Below are 23,794 nucleotides of genomic sequence, written 5' to 3' on the forward strand. Positions count from 1 at the left end.
TCATAGCTTTGTATTCCACAAATTATTTTTTCTCTTCACACTCTCACCTGTGAACATCCTGGAGAGCACCTGAACTGCCAGTTTATGACACTCCTTCAGCCCATGCAGTGCAGATCTCCATCTTGTTTTTTCAGCAACTTGTCTGTCAGTGAAAGGACCAGAAAAATGATCTTTAGAAAAATCTGTCTGTGCCTGTGACGAGGGGCAGAAAACTGCAACCTTCTGGACGTTGTTATTTCTGCTTTGACAATAGTAAGAATTGTTATCTTAAGTGCTATAAAACTAATGAAAAAAATTATAGACAGCCCATTGAGATACATTTGAATTCACATATCAGTACAGATTCATTAATGTTGTTGTACGGTTGCATTTAAATGACTCCCACACAATGCCATTGTGGCGGTCTTTATTAATTCACTGAGAATTCAGTGAAAATTATTGAATTTTTTTAAATAAATCTTTATCGCTCACTGAAACACACTGTCCAACACGGAGGCTCCGGCTCCATCTTCACATCAAAATGACTGAGTTTAAAGTCTCGCACAGCAAAGTTCAGTAGTATGCTGATTGCTTGCAGCCACATTGGCAACAACGTCATTGAAATTTCTACTTTTTCTTTAACTTGAATATTTTTTGGTGAAGTACCCATTTAAAGTTAATGCCCAGGTACTACGTTGCATTTCTGAACAGATGTAGACACCACTTTTGTGAAGTATTGTGAAAAAGTTGTTATAAAAGACTTTATATAAAATTAATTAATATCTTAGTGAGCTGGGAGATGTGTGTGTGTGTGTGTGTGTGTGTGTGTGTGTGTGTGTGTGTGTGTGTGTGTGTGTGTGTGTGTGTGTGCGTATGTGCAGTTAACCTGTGAATTACGTTTGTTTTTTTAAAGCAGGTGCTTCTGTAGAATTACACTTGTGCTATTAAACTACACCTATAACTTAGCAGAACAGTCACAGACGACCATTTGGCGGACCTCTGTTGGTTCTCGAACCCCACCTTGGGAAACCACGTGGGTGAGGCATTTTGAAAATAAAAAAATAAAAAAAAAGGTGCTAGTGTTATACCAAGAAAGCAATTTAACTAGTGGGCGGGCAGGAGTGGTACATTTTCCTGCCTTGAGCCAACCTAGGTTATAAAAAGTGTCTTGAAACTGTCTTTAGGTCACCAAACTGTATGTGAAAGGCAATGACGAATGCGCTCGGTTGTAATAGGCCTGATATAGAACTGCAGAGGTTGAAAATACCGTGTGAATGGTCCTGATGAGAGTGTGCGCTGCTGCCTGCCGACAAAGAGGGAAACTAGAGACGAGTGATCCGCTCGGTGCGTCAGGACGCACAAGATAACCCCATTTGGCCTGTGTAGACTATTCTAATTCTAACGGGTGATTTCAAAGCGTAGAGCTGCGTGAAGGTGAAGCGTACAGTTTGAGGGGGGGGGGGGAAAGCGTGAACAGAAACACATCAGACATTCAAGAGTCTGATTTGCCTTACGCAGACGTTTTGCGACGGTGGCACATTTGCTCACCATCTAAGCAGCGACGGACGGACAACACGATTACAACTTAGATTTCGTTCATATTCCACGAGTTTAGTTTAACACTCGGTCATCCTCAGCGTTTTAGTTAATCGCATGTTGTTTTTAACCTGGACAATGGTGTCGTCGCTGTTATTTATTTTGATGCCCACACGGGCGCATTTCCGTGAGAATCTGCTCTGTCCGTGAGGATTTTCCCCCTCTGCCTTTTCGCATTTTTAGTGGGGTGGATTTTTCCCTCTCCTGTTTTTTTGTAGGTTCGTCTTTAAGATAGCAGGCTATTAATTTTTAATTCTTATGCATCCACACGAAGACAGTACCAGAGAGGAGAAAACGAGTGATAACCAGCGGGGGAGAAAAGGAGCAGGAGGCAAGAGGAGAGAAACGAGAATGAATGAGACACACTGAGCAATCAAGGAGATTGGAGGAATCAAGGTAAGACCGACGCACAGTTTTTACTGTAGCCTGTGTTCTTAATACATGTGATACCAGTACGACTATAATAGTAATGTGCACCAGCCGGGCTTCACGTAGGCTATCAGCCTGCTTGAGGTGTTCACGCGTGTAATCCGATTTATATATTTAATATTTTATGATTTGAGGGATGCGGAGTTCATGTTTACGGTGCGTCAACAGCAGTCGCTTCATATTTAAAATGCGTGCTGGATGCTCTAAATTTAGTCGAATCTGTGAAGGACTCCCGTTTGTGGGCCCATATGCATTGCACCGTGGCCTGCACACTAACTGATTTTGGCAATTTTAATTAATACATACAGTCTGTGAGCTTGGAAACGACAGTTTGCTTGTCCTGTAAAAGCGAAGTGGTGTAATTCAGGATTTTTAGTTGACAATGGCAAAACTAGAAGCAAATTCTGAGTGTGTTAAATAACCCACAAGTGTTTATCAAAGAAAAAGAGACATCCTGTAATAGCTACACAAGTGACTTTAGTAAACATCTCCATCATTGTTTTCTCTGTATTTTCTTTACCTGAGCAGAGCACAAGTTGTTTCCTAGAGAAGAACAAATTAAGTAGTTCATTGACAATTGGAATAAACACATCAGAGCAAAGTGTACAGCCTCAAAGTGAACTACTGTGTCCAGTCCCCCATGTCCAAGACTACAACATTAATCCTGTACCTCAAATCAGTACCTATGGGCCAGCTGCTCTCATACAGGTCTGGGGAGCCCCAGGAGTCCTTAAAGAATGTGTCAGGGTGTCCCCAACTAAATGACAAGTCCCTCCAAATTTAAATTAGATAATGTATACAAATGGCATCCTGAGAGGTTGATGTCCTACTATCACCTCCCTGCTGCATAAATCCACACCAGGAAAAATATCCTCATGCATCCACATTTAATCGAATGTGACCCCGTCATGTTTAGGAGTTCATATCCCTAAAAACTGAGCCGCCATTATAATGTTACTGCTGATCTAATTCCCAATTTAATAATAAAACATCTAATAAAAAAGCATCAACAGACTGTATTGTAGTTATGATGGATGAAATTAAACATTTTGTCTTTGTGTGTTATTATGATAAAACTGAACCTGAGGAGGCATAGCCCGAAAACAGTTATTTTCAGCTGGTAAGCCTTTTCCTCATTTCACTGGGGGTGCATTGTGTTTGTCCTGCCAATTCTTGGGGAAAAATTGGCATGTCTACTATTCTGAAGGGGCTGAATGAAATTCAGATTCTTCAGGTGGTAAAACAGCAATATTGCAACTGTCTGATTGCGTTATCTGGCCATTCAAGAAGCCAGACTTGGAATTGGTTTACTGCCAAACACACTTCTCAGGAAGACAGAAGGATTTATTTCCCCCTTGTCTGTGTGTCACATCACCATCAGAAAAATTATTCCCGACTTTCAATGGTTGAATAATAGTCATATATTAACATGGCATTAATGATCGTCAAACATTTAAAAAGTCACTAATCATAATTCGATTTATTTCTCTGTGATTTTCTGGAGGCTCTGTGATGCTGTGGTCAGGATTTAATGACCGTATTATTCTGTTGAAAGTAGTTTTGAAGGAAATACTTTTGATCTTTGCACTGAAAAAGTAGGATTATTTATATTTATTCAATGCATTCGGTTTTACAGAGTGTGTGCTGAATGCACATTAACACGACACAAGAAATGCACAGACTCTCTTTCATTTACAGTCTGTGTGTAGATGCATGCGTGGAGTTGTGCAAACTCAAACACACACACACACACACGCACGCACGCACGCACACACACACACACACACACACACACACACACACACACACACACACACACACACACACACACACACTCAAAACCTCATACTCTTTTTATGAATAAGAATAAGAGTGTTAAGGTTCCAAAGTGAGTAATTTTACATTCCTTTTGCATTTTTGTTAGTCTCTCTTTTGTGGAATACGTATGTGCCCCTTACAACTCTTTGACAAGGAAGACTAAATGAATATGTTAATAGAAAATAAACAGAAAGATAAAGCACTGATGTTTCACTCTCTCAGGACAGCTAAATGTAAATGTGTCGATGCTGGTTTTGAGATCAACATTCACTGAATTTGAAAGAAGGCTGAAAGCTTTTGGTTTCATGGTAACACTAACATGTTTTTATGCCCCCGCACTTCACCCCATGGCTATTAATCACAGCAGCACATATTGAATGCTACATGCCAGTAAAACGATTGTTTATTTTGACACTGCACGGAGATTTATCCTTAACCTGTGAGGGACATTGACATCTTTTTCACGCATAGGATGGTGTGAAATGAAAATGACTGTGGCTTTTAGTAACAGCATAACAGTACATTATTGTACAGTTGCATTGGGCTTTGGGGTAGCAAATTGACATAATTCAAAAGGCAGAGGAACAAAAATACATGTGATGTCTGAAAGAATTCATAAATCCACGATGTAGTTATATTTTCTCTTTTGAGATTAAAATGATTTTCTAATTTGTCCCTCATCTCAAAGGGAAATTAGACAACTAATGTCACTTAGCAATCTTTTGAGTTATGAACAAAAGTATAATAAATATAAAAATGAGCAGTTTAAAGCCACCGTCGGTCAAAACGAGTGCAGATTTTTTTTAATGTTGTGAACAGAACAAACATGCTTCAGTTAAATCTATTTAGCTGCACAGAACAAAACGTTTAGCCTTGGGACTTTTTTTTGACTCCGTAAAAGCATTGACCCTGTCTATACTTAACATCAAATCATTTTCAATCGTTACAATTGTTTATATCCAGCTGTGTACTTATGTAGTCTTTGCAAACACACTCACTTTTACAACACACACTTTACTGTACACACATGCTGCAACTATAAGCTTGTTCAATCTCCAGGAGGGAATTATTGGAGAATATTTAGTGCCAATACACAACAGAGGACTTCTACAGGGGTTCTGCAGTATATTCTGCTGATAAACTTAATCTCAGCGTTGCCTTTTGATGATGAAAGCTTCCCAGATATGATATCCGATTAGAACTACAAGCCCTGCATGCCAGTCTGCCAGTCCCTGGCCTCTCAGACTCCATAGAACAGGGGAATATATTTTGAATTATCATGCCCGAAGTCCTTTTAGATTTATCGTAACTCTGAAGATTATTTGCAATTGTAATGAATGGAAAACAAACCTTTGCAAGATTGAATTGTATCTGGATGTGAATTTTGACCTTTTGTTTTTATAATCTCATTTATCCAATAGCGTAGCACACTAAATCATTCTAATGTCTGTTATAGCATCATTGCACTACGTGCTAAGAAAACTCTTTTCTGCCTATTTCATCTCATTAGGTTTGAGCTATCCAGTGATGGATGTAGCAGGGATAGGATGCGTGCCTATTTTTATAGTTGTCTCAAGAGGTGCTTTGTACCCGTGTACCCTTTGTGCATGGGCAACGAGTAGTCTTTTATGCCTCGTTTTGTTACGTCAAAAAGCTACGTCTGTCGGGTAGATTTTCTCAGGACTGACCTAGAAGCTCTTTTATTGTGTACAGTGCCAGGTAGCTTGTCCTCACTCCTTCCCTTTGTAGGCAGCTCTATTTACCTGGCAGTGCTAGTCCTGCAGTGTTCACCGGCCTGATAAGACTTGTCCTGACAGGAAAGCCATTATGATTATAATGACAGTAATTGTGGTTCAGTGTTTTACCACTGCTAACAAAACATACTGGAAATGGTTTTAAACAGCTGCTGTTGGACAAATTATTGCAATCAAAAATACCTTATTGTGTTTTCTAAGGCTATTTGTAATGTGTTGGCTGTTTTCACCTTAAATGTTAGATTATATTTTGGGAGCATAAATATGTAATAATGGATTGGAAATGAAGGGACAAGGAGCGAAAGAGAGGAAAAGAACAGGATGAAGGTTAGAGCGTGCAGTAGTAAGGGGGGAGAGGTACATAATGGGCAACAAGCAGAAACGGTCTATGCTGTGGCAGCGAGGTGCACAAGCGATGGGCAATATACATCCATTTTGAAGCGCGCGGCCTTTGTGCTGTGGAGATTTCTGTGAATGTAGCCTTGCACTCATGCAGCAGCCTGTAACTGCAGGTTATCGGTTCTGTGGTCTCTGCTACATCTGAAGAAAGTCTGAAGGTGTGGGTTTTGAGAAGCCAATCTTACAGGAACCCCACCACACACTAATTCAATTCAAGGCAGCCAGCCTTGAGCACGTGTAGGCGCCGGCATGGCGAAAATGAACAGGAGCAACAAGAGCACATGAACAGAGAAAATCGATGAGGACTCTTTTTCATAAATGGAGTGGGTGTTAAATTAGCTGGATTGGCCCATGTAGCAACACATTGGATTGAGTGCCTGGTGTATTTGGGTTGTGTCTATCGACTCAGAGACAACTTGGTGTACAGCAGTGAAAAGACTCAGTGATGCTCAATCAATGTGACCAATCAGCCTCACCAGCAATTCATTCGGTTTTCCACAGATTTGTCAGGGGGTAGGGGACTCTGGTGTTTTAAAAAGTGTGTGTCGCTGCAGTTTCAATGACCAAATTCTAACCTCAGCTTTAAAAAAATAAAAAAAAAAGATATATATATTTTTTGGTAATTTTCTGTCTTTATTAAATAGTCACAGTGGTGACAGGTAGTGCAAGGAGATATGTATCCTATAACCACTTGGCTATCAGGTCAACAGTAATCGTCAGCTCTAATAACCCTTTAAGCCTATTGGATTTTTCTATTAATGTTGTTAGAAGCAACTTCAAATACCCGTTATAAGCTCACTCTGTTTGCCAGTTTCCATTTCTTAACATGTATTTCATAGGTTTTCCGAGGCCCTTTGCCAAGATAGGAATTTGAAGGCACTTGAGAATAATGATCACAAATCAGTATAATTTTGCCCTGCGGGTTGTCTGGCACTTTAGGGAATCAGTTATGGCAGCTCCTGCCAAAGGTGTGCAGAATAATGGCAATGGTGCTCTTAACATCTTGAGATCCATTCCAGTTCTTCTGTACTGGTAGCAAACCACAGATGCAATCCCAGAGAATTGTATGAATGCTAATATATGCATAGACATACAGGTTGCCAACACAAACACGTGTTCATACACCTTTTGAAATCTTTTGACACAAATTGAGTGCTGATTTTTATACAAAAACTAAAGTCCCCGTAGAGCAGAAGAAAGAAACTTTGAATAAGAAAACCTGTCCATCTGAAAAGGGAGGAGCACACAGATGAAAGTAAACAGGGATCAATTGACCTAATAGCTTGTCCAATCAATCCTTATGTTTTTCTGATAGCTTGACGGAGGGCGGAGACCGGAGTGGCGGATGAGCCCCCTCTAATTGGCTTGACCAAAATGGACAGAGCGGGAGGCTGAGTGGTAATGGCAGCAGTAGTCGTCACTCCTCCTCACACCGGGTGCTTCTATTCTACCAGCGTCAATACTGACACCTTTATCCTCATTACCTTCAGCTTAGTGCCATGTACAGACCCTTCATCTGCTGCTGCCGGACTCCAATGTTCCCTCATTACACCACCATTTACACAATTCCCTTTCTCACTTTCTGCCACTTTCTCCTCACAGTCAATAACTACAGGAGTTACTCAGGATTGTCTTTGCTATTAACACATTTAGTTAGGCAGTAGAATTAAGAGAGACATGTATATAAACAAGCCATTTTCACTTGAGACTCACCTGAGTCATTCCACAGAGGACAGCTATTGTGTGCTCGTATTTGTGTCAGCAGCACTCCCCTCGGAGTATATGGTGTTGGACTGGTGTGAGCATGCTTGTGTTTGTGCGTCGCCGTGTTCCATGCTGTGAGCTGTGAGAACAGGCAACACCACGTAACAACACGCGACCGAGAGAAGCTGCTTGTTTTCCTGTCTGCCAAGAAGGGAGTTGGAGGGAAGCAGGTAGATGAAAAAGAGACGTGGGGAGGGGGAGGGGAGATGGAGCTCCGAGAAAGAAAGAGAGAGAGAGGTGTGAAAGGGCACGTATATTCATAAACAGCTGCAAAAACACCTAGAGCATTATACATACAGTTGGCACATGCCAGATAAGACAGAGGGGGGAGTGCACTATGATGGAAGAAGCTCCTAGAGCAATGAACTTTGAGAGGGAGTGAGAGCTAGCGCATCCGGGGTGGATTAATTAAGGATTATAATTACATTGGGACTATGCATGTCTCACCTGAGACTACCCTGGGCCGCGCCTCTCCAATCCTCATGGCCTCTGCTCCTTTTGCGCATATGGACACAAACCACTGAAAAATACTAGCCACACTTGCGGTATCATAGATTCACCTCTCTGACACTGTGCAGAAAAGTGAATGAGTGCAACAGCGCATTAACCTTTTTGCTGCTGTTTTTTTTTAATCAGTCCACCACAACATCCGTCTTAAAATGTTCACCGTTGTACTCCTGGAGCAAATGTGACAAAATGAATCTGTGTGGTACACAGTACACAGTGCAATGAGACCAATGCTGAGGGGAAAGTGGGTTTGTGACCAGACACTGGTTCACATCCCCAGTATGTGGTTTATGGATTCAAGACAATAGTGGTGTTCATAAGAATCGGTGTTTAAAAGTAGTTACATAGCTTACTATTTTTAAAAAAAGCACTTATTAATTTAGAAAATCGATTTAAACATTGACATTATATAAACCTTTTCAAGCTGATAATTGTGATTACAAACAGCTGCTTATTGACACATCCAGTGGATATAAAGTAGTAGCATTTATTTGACGTCTTTCTTCCAGCCTTACATCAAAAGGATAACACTGGCCTATTCTTTAAGGGGGACCAAAATTGATGTAGGCGACCTCTGGTGTTCATAGTAACTGCGACAGGAGCTGAGGACGAAGTCGGGTAGTTTCAAATGGATATGGTTAGTTGGATGGATCAAACTCAGGACTTTCCCCCAGGAGAGCGCTGTTTGCGTCCCGTGTAAAAACAAGTCAGCATTGATTTATTTTAACTTGCAAAAGTAACTTGCTTAAGAAATGTACTTGTTTTCAACCCAACCAGGATTTTTTTCCCCCCTAAACCTAACAAAGTAGTTTTGGCGTGTAAATCAATCTCTAACGTTAACGATTTCTTCATTATTGTCACTATGACGATGAAGGTCCGTTACACCTGTCGCCGGGACTGTGAAATGGTCATATACTCTTTGGCAAATGAGCTGTTCTGTTACGTAGGAATCAGTGCATGTTGGTCCCATAGAGGGTGTTATAAATGCCTATGTGGTATGTTGTTGTGGGAGTCATTGCTAATCGACCTGCTTTGTTGTTTCGGTATATGGATGGATGGATGGATGGATGGATGGATGGATGGATGGATGGATGGTATGAGGACAATGCATGTGTAAGATTTATCTTCCCATTACAAAGATTGATGCTGTAATGTCCTATGCCACTAAGTGGAATAAGCTTTGTGTTTTACTGTGAAACTGCTCAACAACCAGCAGCCAGGTGTGGAATTAGGATGCTGCTGAAATGGACCATGCATGCTCAGCAAACCCTGTGTGGTTTGGGGATTTTTTTTTTTTAAATTTGTTTCTAAAAACTACACTGCAGTGCAGCAATTTTTAGCAACTGAGTACTTTCAGTTGAAACCGGGACAGAAAAATGTGGAATATTTTGTAAAATAAAATAAAATCTGATTAGATGGTGAAAGACATATTTCTATCAAAATAAACCTTGTCTTGTCTATCATAATAACAATGTGCTTATGGACCAGTAACGATCACTATCACACCACATTTGCTCCTATAGTGCTATTAGAGAATGAACATGAACCACACGTTGTACGTCCTCTGACCACAGAAGATATTTGCTAGACCACAGCCTAACCTCTGGTCATCGCTCAGACACACACACACACACACGCACGCGCACGCACGCACGCACGCACGCACGCACGCACGCACGCACGCACGCACGCACGCACACACACACACACACACCATAACATCAGCTGACCACCAAAAGCACACATACACACATTTTCTCCAGCCACAGAGGCATTTATGGAACAGAATGGGAAAGGATTTAATTGAGTCTTTGATCATTATAGAATTACCATGTGCCTTCTTGGCACCCTGGTTATTGTTTCATGGATTAATCATTCAACAAATTGTGGAATCCACACAGAAAATCAGTGTGCTGCCTGCTTGACATAGATATGCAGTTGGACCAAGGGAATTTTAATGTGTTCTTGCCCTCCAATTGGCTCCAGTCATCCATGCGACTTGATTTATTTGACAGATTGGTTTTATTGATTTACTGAATTAATGTGGTGCCAGTTTAATCAGTGCACTATGGAACTATGTGGAATTTGACATCTCTGTGAACTCAAATGAGTGTATAATATTGATCTGGTTATCTACAGTATTTATTCAGCTATTTGTCTGGGAGCTGATTAAGTCTGTGTACAAAATAATTCAGGCACGTGTTTATGAGGCCGTGCAGGTGTTGAAATTTGTCTGTCTCTCTCGCTCTGTGTATTTGCGTAACTGGCTGTGCATCTTTTATAGACCGAAGCTATCACCCAGTATTTAAAATTTACACCTTTTATTTTCTGCACATGCAGTAGCAGGCTGCTACTTTATATATATAAAATGACACATGACATGCACGTTCAGCATTAATGCAGATGCGCACATGGGTGCACGCACAAATTCAAACAAGCACATACTGCGAGTACTTGATATAAATGTAATGAGACTGTGCTTGAATGTGCGCCATGTGTGGGGTGTCATTGTGTAACAGTAGCATGTGCTGTAATTGCACTTCGTATATTGCAGGGTTGGAGCAGTGTTCAGCTCCGGTATGGTGATTGAGAAGTATCTGTCAAAGAGGGCCAGAAGAGGGAGAGCGGCTCTCTAATTAGAGCTCACTCAGGATGGATATGGATGCTTTCTGACAGCTGTCTCATCTGATTCGGCTGCCGCTGGAAGAAGAGCATTTGTTTGTAGATGTTTGTTTAGGCTCATTATGGATAAAGGTAGAAGCTTCACGCATCTCTTTCCACCGATTGCATGTGTAATGGAGGACCACCAATGATGTTGTTACACCGAATCTCTGATATCAATTGGTTGCCTGCGTTTATAGCGTAGTTCTATTCACAAGACAGTTTGCAGTCCTTAATGCATTCCTGCAGTACACGGTAGTAAAAATAACTGTCTCATTAGGAAGTTTACCACTGATATATCTCTGCAGGCTTGCCATGTAACACTACTGTAGCACAAATACTGCATGGTATTGTATACGCTACTATTTATCTTGAAAGAGAAAAAACAATTGAGAAAAGTGGTTATTAGTTATTAATGGAGGATAAACTCAACCATGTAATGTAATACAGTCGTTATTAAAGCTCTTACTCCACGTGTTTATTTAATCATGTGACATCATGGACCACAGATCAGGTCATAATTACCATACAAGTTCAGACACATGCAAAGGGCAGCATTCTGTATTCCATTGACATTTCTGCTGCGCATTATATTACACTATTTAATAACATGTGCGACAAAAAAATACTGTGAACCTTGGGCTTATGGACAAATAAAATTCAGGGGATGGGGGGTGTTTTCATTTTATAAGAATTAGTCTATTATTGTTGCAATTCATTGTGGTTTGTATTGTTGGAGGTTTTCAACAACAGCGATGGAGCGTAGCTGTAGATTATACTGTGTAGATTGTGGATTTAAAGGCACGCAAGGACAGTAATATACAACATTTTCATACTATGGAATGTTTTTTTTTTTTTTTTGTATACCACAATGACATCCAGGTAATGTGAATGTCTTAATCTGGTTATTATCAGTAAACTGATAATAACCAGATTAAGACAGTCAGGAAGCTGTCTTGTGAATGTGTTATTTTAGCTGAATTAAAGCCAGAATTGAAGGATGGATAACTCAGTTCACTGACCTCAAAATCAATCTTTTGCTGTACTCTAGTTTACACATCCACTCCGAATTTATTTTTCTTTAGTCTCTGCAAAGCAGTGTTTCTGTTTAAAAAAAACAACAACAGAGGCACGGCTAGCGACAGAGAACCAAGGAAAAAAAAATGCACGGCATTCTTCTGGGCGTCTTTTGTGTTACAACTTGAATGTCAGATCCTGTGTTACGGGGCGCTGTAAATTCATCATCACAACAAAAACAGACACAATGTCCCTACATTTTCCTTGTGCTGCTAAAAGCACGCTTTGCTTGGCTGCTTTGCATCAGACAAATCATGTGAACACCGTCTACCGAGCAAATCAAGTAACTGCAAACTATAATCAATCGCCTTGAGGTGGTTACTCACAATAAACGGGTGATAGCGTATTTAAACAAACAGCTCCACACCGATCTAGTTCTTTGTGTCTCTGTAAAAGCTGCTGGACTACATTTTTAAATTCCTCTTTCCATAAACCTGAATGTTTGTTTCTTTGTAGCAAAGAGTCTGAAAGCATCTGCATTAACCTCTTTTTCTGTGCTCTTCCTGTTAACCTCTAAACAATTTGTTCTGCCCTCACAGACTCTATTTGTCGTCTAGTCTAAATAATTACGGTCCTTCAGCCCACATATGTGTTTGCTCACCTACCATTTGCAGTTTACAGACCTAAATGTCTATGTGCTCACTGGTTCTTTTAATATGTGCCTGTTTACGCTCTCGTGCCCCTGCGCCCTGCACTTACATGCACCTGTGTGGACTCCCCTTCCTCTGCGAGTGTGCTAACGTTTGCCCTACACTCACCTTCTCTCCTCTCAATCACCTTTCGATGCAAGCAGATATGGATGGAAATACAAATGACCCCTGATGAACCCAGATATTGAGCTGTTTTAAACCTGGAGGCTTTAGACAATATCCCTTCCTTGCTCCGACATGCTGGAGAAGGAGGGACCGTGCTTTCTCACTACATCAGGGATTTTATGGGATTTATGACCCTCGTCCCTCCACTGGCACTTCTCCCACTGGGTAGAATTAGCAGACGAGGAAAACAAACAAATTACAAGGAAACAAACACAACATCTAATAAGCATGTAGTGACATGGAGAGATGGCTTTCAGCAGGACACAAGCTGACAGAGGCAGAGAGAAGGAAGAGCAGGGTATAATCTTCGCTCCCTCTGCCCTGTCTTCCGTTTTAGCATTTCCCTCTAATTTCCCCCTGCCCTGCTGTCCCCTTCACCCTCTGACTCGCCAGTGGGCCTCTCTGAGGAGATCATCTCTGAGCATGGGCAGTGCGAGGCAGATGGGCGGATGATGGATCTGACGTGATAGACAGCAGGGTGATGGATGGCTGGCTGGCTGATAGGGGATTAATGCAGTGCTGAGGCCGCTGCTGCACAGCGGATGGCTTAGTGATAGATAGATAAAACTGACGAGCAGATAAACAAGAGAGCACTAATCCACGCCCCCTTGATGGACAGAAAATCAAAGTGAGGGAAAAGAGCCACAGAGGGAGAGGTGGACCTTTATATTGCCATCGCAGGGTGTAGAGCTTTCACGGGAGGGAATGTAAGTGGATGCAAGGTGAGATGAGGTAGGGTGCTGAGGAGAGTTAAGGAGGGGCATTGTTTTGCAGTATTGTGTAGGCGTGGGTCAGTGGCAGCACGTGTCTGTCGAGGATTTTTTTTTTTTTCATTATTTTTTTAATGGACAAGAGTGTGAGATTTGGTGATACAGCATGGCGGGTGACAGTGAGGGCCGGTGAAATGCTATTTCAAGTGACGGCGAACAGTTTGACTGCAGAGGAGAGATTAGGCATAGCAGCAAATTGGCCCTGGAATGTGATGGGATGATTGGACAGCAGAGAGCATGCTGACTGGGAATAGAAGTTGTTTTTGTTGGTATTTTTTAATGCACTTCCCTTAGTGCAACAGCTTAACCTTCTGTGTAATGTACGAAAATAAAGGTTTTGGGTCTCTATGTTTATTCAATTCAGCTAACTGGTGAGTTGAAAAGGCCTGTCGTGATGAGAGGACAAAAATAAAAAGTGAGACGAGTGGCGAACAAGCCCAGGGAGAGTTCCTCTGAAAATAAGGAGCAAGCTGCCTATCCTTGCGTTATTATCGAGCGCTAAGCTTTGTCTCTGTTCACCGTTTCAGGGGACCCCAGGGGTTCTGGCATCGATCCGGTGTGCTTAGAATGCACTCCAGTGTCACCTATTTAAACACAGTGCGCCGCTAGCCAACAGAGACAAGCCTTTATTTATCAAGCCTCTGATTTTGGCTGCGTGGATGACAACCTGATTAGCAGTTAAAGGAGCTCTTAATTCTTATATTGGAATGAGTGGAAGCAATCTATACAGAGCGAGAGACAGCAGTCTTAGCAGGAGAGAGTTATGGAGGATGAACAGAGAGGTGAGGGCCTGTGTCATCCAGGGGGTTAATGAAGGAGAGGGACAGACTGGATGACAAGTGTGTGTGTCAGAGACGAGCAAAAGACGAAGAGAGACAGGGACCAATGGGTAAGAAGTAGAAGGAGCAAGTGGATGAGAGCAAGCGTGAGCATGTGACAGAGGAGTGATGGCAGAGATCGGCGGACCAGATGAAAGCACAAGTGGCTGGGACAATGAACGGATGTCAGATGAGTGGGTGAGAGTATTGTGAACAAGTGAAGGCCCTGAGCAAATGAACAAATTGCTAAGCAAACAAGTGGGTGATGACTGTGTTTGTGTGTGTGTTCGCACCGATTGCGGAGGCGTCTGTGCACATGTGCGGATGCAAGCAAATGAATGAGTGAGGCATGATGGAAGAGATTGAGTGAGTGAGTAATGGGGGTTAGTGATGGGTGTGTTGACAGAAAGTGTCAGCTTTAACCACACTGACCTGCGAATACAGGCTGCATGCACAAGTGGCTGAATTTGAGTGCCAGCTTGGACGTGAACTGACTGTAAAATTGGATGTGAATTTAGAGTTGGATGTGAAATGAATGTAAATAGGAAAAGTAGGTGGATGGTGTTTGCACATTTATCTCCATGTGTCAGTCTCCTGTCGTTTCTACATCATGTTAGATGAGCCCAGGAGATGAGCATCTCTCCAGGATCTTTGGCACACAAATGCAGCTACATTTGAACACCTAATTTGATCTTCTGTGTAATTATAGCCAGTGGGTTTGAGCTGTGTTATTCTTCAGTGAGGGTCTTCTATCCTTGCCTCTTGTCATCATCGGGGTACCAAAATTAAGGTTTATATTTTTAATTCAGATTAAACTCTATTAAATAATAATCCCAACCTTCTTGGCACGCTGAAAGTGGGAACCATTTTGTTTTCTGTAATAGACGAGTATATTTACTCTCACAGGGAGAGGAACACTAAGCGATGCCAGTGCTCGATTAGAGAGGAGCTGTTACTGGAGAGCAACAAGATAATTTATTCTTGCTTTCTTTCCCATGGGATGCAAATGGCCGATTCTCTTTCGACGCCAAGAAGTACATGTATGTTTGTCGATGTGTGTGACACTGGCGGTGGGATGATGTACGTTAGTGATGAGGCTGTTGTCTCTCCTACACCCCGTGCTACACTAAAATCCTTCCCCTTCTCACCTTGCATCCATCCGTAACGGCAGCCACAAAACAATACTGCCTATGAAATGTCAAGAGAATTTGCATGGCGTCAATGCACACGCATTATTAGCTGTCCCTGTTTCTCTATCAGCCTTTCACTTATTTCTGCTCGCTTGTCTCTCTCACCTTCTTGTCTACCACGGCTCTGTCTCCTGCCCTCGCCACCATCCTTGCCTGCAGCACTCTTGTCTGACCCTGTCGTAGTCTCCTTCAGGGTCTGTCTCTTGGTGATCAAGCTCCATTATTTATGCTGTATCGTGTTCCACCATCAATTCCTGCAATGGAACAATTGAGACAGATTTCCTTGACTGTCACAATAGCAGTGAGACTCAGCAGAGGTTGGAAATGGGATTAGCCTTAAATGGAATTTAATTTTCACCGTTGTTGTCTATGAAGCCTGTCTACCACCCAGACACCATGACTCGCCACGGTAGTGCTTTCACCATTGTGTGTGTGTGTGTGTGTGTGTGTGTGTGTGAGAGATTACTATTGTGCGGCATAATGGCGACCGTAGAATTCGAAATGTGATGCACATGTGCAACTGCTTATTTTTTCCTGAACCACTGTAATGTCATTGTGCTTCAGTTTTGCTCAGTTTTTATAAGAGAGTCTTACACTGACATCCTACAGTTAAGATTATAAGATGTCAATGCCTTAGTCCATAATACAGCAGGAGATGGAGAGGGCTTTGTTTCTTTTTTCTTTTGATTGATGGGAAAATACACAGGCCTGGCAAAGTCTTACACCACAAACAAAAGAAGACAATTTTGTGTCTAATGAGTAAAAAATAAATAAATAGAAATAAAAATCCTCCATGAGTCAATCAATTATCCGACTTCAGCCACAGCAGCTGGCATTCCTTTGACATGAAATGTATAAGCGAATGAATGAGTAAATAGATAAATGAATAAGAGCTGTCGAAGTGTGAATCGATGTTTATAGATCGGCATCCAAAGACCTGCTGTGCTGCAGATGAAATTAATGTGGCAGGGGTAGTGTGTGTGTGTGTGTGTGTGTGTGTGTGTGTGTGTGTGTGTGTGTGTGTGTGTGTGTGTGTGTGTGTGTGTGTGTGTGTGTGTGTGTTTGTTAGTAAGGCGGGATCTGTGTTCGGTAGCTGCAGTGATGCTTTGAATGTATTTTCAGCTGTATTGGTGTGCATGTATATGTAAGATGCATTTGTCTATCCTTAGGAGTTGAGGTGTGTGCGTGTGTGCGTGTGTGCGTGTGTGCGTGTGTGTGTGTGTGTGTGTGTGTGTGTGTGTGTGTGTCAGCAGCGTTTTTGTTTCCTGAATGGCAATGGTGGCGGTTGTTTCTGATGAATTCTGTTTGGTGTTTTTCTGACTTCTCTGCTCTCCTTTTCCTCGTGCTTAACACAAACACGATCAATACTTGAATTAATGTGTAAGTAAAGAGGCAAAACATGTCACACGGGCCCTGGCACTAGCTGCTGCCCTGCCTCCACCCGAGCAGCCTCCAACCCAGCTGGGCTCAGCGAAGTCAAGGACGGAGTGAAAAGAAAGCGCAAGAACGTGGGGAAAAGAAATAAGTGTTCATAATGAACACATTATGGAAGTAAATTGGAATGCATTCAGAATATGTCTCTCTTTTTTTTTTATGCAGCTGTAGTCATTTTACTAATCATTAGTCTAGAGGTAATTATGTCTTGCTGCATGGGTGATGCTATTCGACAAGGAAGACAGCAGAGTGGTGAATGATGTGTGCACTCAAGTGTTGTGGGTGATGTTAGGTATAAAGAGCAGTGACTGCAGATGGCTAGACGGGCCACAGGTGTGGGCGTCGGCTTAAGGTGTGTGCATGTGATGTGAACATTAGCATGTGTGTGTGTGTGTGTGTGTGTGTGTGTGTGTGTGTGTGTGTGTGTGTGTGTGTGTGTGTGTGTGTGCGCGCGCGCGCGTGACACGGTGCGGTGATTTGTGACTATTGTATTGCTGTAATCTACTCAGATCAGATCAACCAGAGCCAATAATGCAACACTGAGCCAAATACCACACTGTTCTTTCTTTATCTCTCACTCCTCTTTCTCTCTCAGTCTATGTACTCCCCATCCAAGTCTTTTTTATTTTCACTGCAGTGGGAGCCAGCTTTGCTGCAGAGGGAAAGGTGGAGAGAGAATGAGAGAAAAAGACAGACTAGAAAGAGTCAGGAAGATTGATGGTGAGAAATGGAGATAGGACTAAGAAAGTGACTTGGAGAACAGAGGAGGAAGGTGGACGGGATTGAACAGTAAACGATTACTGCTCTGCTTGTGTGTGCTCCTGTTCGAGCCTGATACCGAATCAAACAGTGCTCTTTCTCTCTATTGACACACTCACACACAAGGCACAAACAGACACACAAACACACACACACGCACACTGGCCACAAGCATTTGAGTTTGTTTTTGGCCAGTGCTGGGTGGTGCTTGGCAGAAGAAATTAAGCCTAACAACCGTGGCATCTGTCTCAGCAGCAGGAGAGTCCCGCCTCCCCACCCACACATGACCTGCCCTGCTTTCATTCACTGAGCTGCCTGCTGCCAGCCTCAGGATGGGCCGCTGCCTCCGCCACTGCTTGCCACCCCCCTCCACCCCGGCCTCTCTGTACTGCCAACCACTCTGTGCCCGAGCCCATGTTTCCCCCTCGAGCAACAACCAGGAGCCTAGCGATATGGCTGCTTCAAATATTCATAACAGCCACGCTGCAACACACAGCTCCCTGCTCCCCTCCATTTTGAGAGGCAGTTCTCATGCTGTAGCTGCTGTTGGCCTGAACATGGTATCAGTGCTCCCAGTTAACTACTCTGTGGTCAGTGTGTATTAACAGTACTTACTGTAAGTATTAAGCAACGCTTTGAATCTTCGGTACTGTTTCCAGACTGATTATGTGTGAAGCTAAATATAAACACTTATCTTTTCTCTTTCCCACCATCCCTCCATCCACGACTAACCCTCCCTCTCACCACGGGCTGAGCACAACCACCAGCCTGCTAAACTGCTAAAGGGGTCGTGCTGCTTTACACTCCACTGAAACCCAACCGGAGCCAGGGAACAGCGAACTAGTACGCATGCAAAAGAGACGTCAGTGCTATACTTAGGCACAGGCACACCACTGGGCCAGTGCGTAATACATGCAAAGACTATTAGGAGCCGAAATGTATCTGGGTTTTTTTCTGCACACACAAACATGAAGGCCTGCAGAGTGATGTGAAAGGCGTCTTCCAGTGGAAGAAGTTCTACTATGTGCCTCCCAGGAAGCCACAGGCTGGATAAACATCCATGTGGAGCAGCAGCAGATGCCTCCGTCTTCCTCCAATGCCCACTCCTCTTCACTTTCATCCCCTTACATCCTACCACCTACTCATTCCTCTCTCACTCTCTCCTTTCTGCCTCCTTAATGTCTCTTTTCTGCTTCCTCTAATGAAGAATACCCCCCCACTTACTCTAGCTTTTCTTTGGTTTCATTGAGCCGTATTCCTTGTCTTTACTTAGTTTCCCTGTGTTGTCTCCAGTTCTTATTTTTCTCTCCATCTTTGTCCCTCTTTCTTTTGTTCTCTTTTTCTTCTCATCATGCAGGCCGCCTGCCAGCACAGGGCCCTGCTGCTTATCCCCATATTCGCTCATTGTATCTCCAGATTATTTCTCTGGGGGGCATCCTGTGTGTGTGCTCTCCACCATACTGTGTTATTTCGCTCATCAAGTGGGTTGGAGTGGATCGGGATGGGTGAGGGTTAAGGCTTGATGCTCTGGCTTATGGCAAACAGGTGGCCCATTGGGACAACCACTAACAGCGATAAGTACAAAGGCATGGGAGGAAGGTAGCGTTCGTTTCTATAGCAATCATTTAGGAACTGGCATGGTTTCTAAACAACAGGCCGTTATTTGTTAAGGCGTACCATCAATATCATGAAGTTGTGAAGCTACACAGTGGGCCCCCCTACCGCTGGTGAAGAACAAGATGAATGAGATGGCTGCTGGAACTAATGTGGCAGTGGAGTCTCAGGGCATGAGCCTGAATAATATCTTGCTTAGCAGTTAAGTTCTAGAGATTGCTTTTATGCGATTATTTTAACTGCATTGGGGCACCTGCAAATTGGCATTGATCATTGTTGGCTGGCTAGTTTTTAATGGCTAGGCCACTTTTTAATGTTCCTGTCAAGGAGGGGTTATCATGTAACCTGTTTCTCCTGTCTCCTGTCCTCGCAACTGCTAAATGGCAAGCCATCTTCCACAGAGAGAAGGTGAGAGAGCATAAAAAAGAGAACGGTGCAGCACAGAGCCCTTATTAAAGCTGTCCTCCAATGCTGCCCTCTGACTGATTCCCCCTGTAAATCTCCCCTTTAATTGGAGAGGGCACAAGAAGAAAGGTGCTGTCTCAATCACAAATTTATTCTGTCTCCACTGGATGGGAGACAGAGAGAGGGAGAGAGAGAAAGAGAGAGAGAGAGAGAGAGAGAGAGAGAGAGAGAGAGAGAGAGAGAGGGGTGGGGGGGGGGGAGACAGACAGCATGTTTGGATGGAGACCAAACACAAGTCAGGTATAAACACCATGAGGGATTGAGTAGTGAGATGACATATTTACATTTGCCTGGGAAGTAGGAGGCAGGAGGTGAGAAGATGAAAAGGTAGCATGGTAATAGAGATAGACGGGCAGAGAGTTGCGCCAAAGGTGATGTAAGGAGAGGAGGAGAAGGACAATGGGTGAAGAAGAAAAAGTAATGGAGGGAGACAAATAGAAATGGCTGGCACTGAAAGAAAATGAAGGTGTGTGTGTGTGTGTGTGTGTGTGTGTGTGTGTGTGTGTGTGTGTGCGCGTGTGTGTGCGTGCGTGTGTGTGTGTGTGCGCGTGTGTGTGCGTGCGTGTGTGTGTGTGTGTGTGTGTGTGTGTGTGTGTGTGTGTGTGTGTGTGTGTGTGTGTGTGTGAAAGAACGAGAACGAGAGAGAGGTAGAAGAGAGACAGGCTGATTTCACCAGAGTTGCAGCCCTACTGTCCTCCCTTAATGGGGTTGCCATGACAACAATGTATAAGAGAGTGAGGCTCCAGTGGAGTGTGTGGTATGTGTATGTGAATTTGTGTGCGCGTGCACTCCTCCTCCAAGTGATTGATTGTCCGTGAGACAATATACAGTACAACACTGTAACACAAGTGCACCTTAGGCAGTTTTTTGTAAAAAGGTAGGTGGGAGTTTATTTCCTTTTACTGTTTGTTTGATCCTATGTCCTTCTTTGAATGATGAAAAGAAGGTGGGAGGGAGGGAGCGGGAAAGAAAGGAGCAGCTTCTGTGTCTATGTCATTGCCCTTCCTGACAGAGCCAAGGATGTGTGCAGTAGCTGTTGTGGAGTGGCCATGTCCCTTTTACCGCTGGCAGCCATGTTGAATGAGGTTAGGTGATGTCATGCCAGTCAGGTGACGTTGTTTGCAGGACCCAGCTGTCACAGAGCAGAGGCAGTCCCACAGGAGCGCCAATCTGTCATCATTATATTAATGACACCCGTAACACTGCAATGTCATCTCTTGTATGTGCCAAAGCTAATGAGCAGAGCCTTAATTGTAAAATTAATTGAAAAACATTTTGATTAAAGACCACTCTCCCCCACCCAGGCCTTCCTCCATCTTCATCAGCTTCCCGTTCACTTTCTGCTGCCATCGCTCTATCCCCCGGTTAAATCCTTTTGAGTTTCCTCCCAGGCCCAGAAGCTCTCTCATCCACACACTATTCTCGCTTTCTTTTCTCTGTCTCCTTCTGCATTTGCATCTCTGACCTTCTTCCGTTTTAGTCAGTGCTCTATTTCTCCTTCAACCTTTCCAACCCAACATGTTCCCTAGCCCATCATTTTCTCCTCCCCTCAACGTACTCATTTTTACTGTCTGCCACTCTCTCCTTTCGTTAGGCAAATTACAACTCTTTTATGTGCTCAATCTCCATCCTTATCCTTCCCTCCTCCTTCTCTTTGTCTTTTCCCATCAGGCCCCCCTCTGTGCTGCTGTCTCTCTTGTCTTTTCTCCTCATGTCTCCATTACTAACTGTTTTGCATCCTCAGTATGTCTGAGGATCAGTGTTAAGATGCAGAGGTGGAGTTGTAAGGATGGGAAAGGAGTCGGTATGGTGGTTGTCTGTGCCCAGATTTGCCTTTTTACTGCACCCTCACTCCTCCTTAGCCTTTTGTAGTCTCAGAGGTTGGTCTGTCTCTGGTCTGACTCTCATTCACTCACATTCTTTCTCTTTCCCTTCTGTCTTGCAAAGCCCCAGAGCCTGAGGGGGAAAAAAAGGGAGAGAGTGATATGGTGGTGTACATTCTCTAACCTCCCCTCTCATCTTGCCTTTCCTCCTGCAGCTCTCCATTTCAACCCTCTGTGGAGGTAAAGTTTATCATTCTTCCACAGACTCCATACCAGATTTCTGCCTTTTGTGTGATCATGCCTGTGTGGGTCTACACGCGTTTGTGTGCTTTTTTGCACATATCACAGTCTAATTAAGTAAATGAGACATTAGGTATTATAGCTTCCTCTGTGTGCCTGAGAGTATACAGTGTGTGTGAGTACAAAATTCAAAGGTGTGAGAGAGTTAGAGTATATATAGACCAGGATAATGAGAGCACCAGGGCTCATTAATGCCACTCGTTGCAATAATGATACAGACAAGGAGGAGACATTGATCATCAGCGAACAATCAATAATAGGCCGTATCGATCAAAACAACAGTTTGTCACCATGCGGATCGACGTCCCTGTAGGACACCCAGCTCCCAGGGGAGGGTGTTACTGCCTCAAGAATTAACATGGGCATAAATGAATGTCTGGTTTGAGCATAATTTGGTAAACATAGCTCTGAGTCAATAGGAGAATAGATTCCTGAATTATATCTTCCTTTGTGAATAATGTGCTCTAAATATGGGTATTGAATAGAACAGGAACATCCCCAAATTCGTCATGCTTGCTTTAATAGCTAAGTAGAGAACATGAGTAAGGGAACATGAGGGAAACATGTCTTGTACAACAATATCAGGTGCTGAGATGAGAGAGTTGAGATTTCAAAGTTATCAGCCAATTACATGGCCATTATCAGATATCATCACGGCCATGAATGCACTTCGGACTGGGCAAACTTACTGCACCCACTAGTTATCCTCCAGTGGCTATAGTAATTATGACGGAAGCAAAGGAGGAAGTCAGGTGAGGTAGCATAAAGTTAGAAAGTCGGTGTAAAGAGGAGGTCCGGGGTTATTGGATGGTTGAAACGAAGGACTTTGAGACAGGAGGCTGCTGTTTGTGTCCTGTGTGAAAGTCAACATACAGTACATACTGTAACTTACATGCATAGCCTCAGTAAGTAATGTACTTATTTTAACTCAAACTCTGATCTTTTCAAAAACTTAACCAAATCGTGCCAAATCCCGACCAAACTGCGACCATGTCACGTTAACTACATGTTTATTGTTACTACCATGACAATGAAGGTCCGGCATGCTGCTCCAATGGGTATATATCTCATTGATTGCGGCCTATTGAGCCGACTAGGAGGTGGTCTTTGGTCCCTCTGGCAGCTGATTACAAACATTCAAAGGCCTCATAACATTTGAACCAGATGTTTCCACAGACATCTCCTGCTGGCCATTTTTCCAGGAGCTAAACTCTTTTGGGAGAATAGCTTGCAGTGGAAAAAAAGACAGACAAATCACTGTAACACCAGGTGGAGTGTTGCCATAGAAACGCAGTGTCACAGCTTTTAAGCAGATAACACATTCAGTGCTATTCCCTTCATCGTGATTCCCGCATCCAAGGATGAAGCGGGGAACAGGTGTGATCAACAGCTTTCTTAAATATGAGAAGGGAGGGGTAAGGGAGTGTTTGGCATCAGGAGAGACAGTCTCTCTCTCTGAATTTTGAAGCTTGAGAGTGAGACAGGTCTGAAGCTGCACCACCATGCAAGATGATGAAAATAGAGGGACACTTGGTAAATACATTTGAATAGTACAGTGCTTTCTGCATATAAGTATCTAAAATCCAACATTTCCTGTTATTGACAAGCAATGATGATCTGTGGCTGTAATTTCAATCATATCCCTCATGCACACCCTGCCTTTTATACTTGATTCTCTTATAGTCTAGAAAAAATTAGGAGATGGCAATGTTGTACAAGATGTTCAGTGTGTTCCTCTTCACATTCATGTGTGTATGCTTCTGTGGGGCTGGCCCAAAGGCAGATCACCAAACAGCTGTACGTTAGTGCCAGTGAGTAGACA

At 43.1% G+C, this 23,794-nt stretch overlaps 1 protein-coding gene across 2 annotated transcripts in view; it reads left to right on the forward strand.

The window, feature by feature from the left end:
* The first annotated feature begins 1,229 nt into the window (after positions 1-1,229).
* adgrl1a (adhesion G protein-coupled receptor L1a) overlaps positions 1,230-23,794 on the forward strand; it is an 88,050-nt gene continuing 65,485 nt past the window's right edge. Inside the window, exons 1-2 of one of the 2 annotated variants that reach the window (XM_069148912.1) lie at positions 1,230-1,971; positions 7,291-7,373. The gene's annotated coding sequence lies outside the window, so the exon portion shown is untranslated. The remainder of the gene's footprint in view (positions 1,972-7,290; positions 7,374-23,794) is intronic. The other variant, XM_069148911.1, reaches the window with a different exon arrangement.

Source organism: Embiotoca jacksoni, unplaced genomic scaffold, assembly GCF_022577435.1.
Source record: "Embiotoca jacksoni isolate LCO1_2020_lvr unplaced genomic scaffold, fEmbJac1.0.p SCAF_15, whole genome shotgun sequence".
Lineage (NCBI taxonomy): Eukaryota > Metazoa > Chordata > Actinopteri > Embiotocidae > Embiotoca > Embiotoca jacksoni.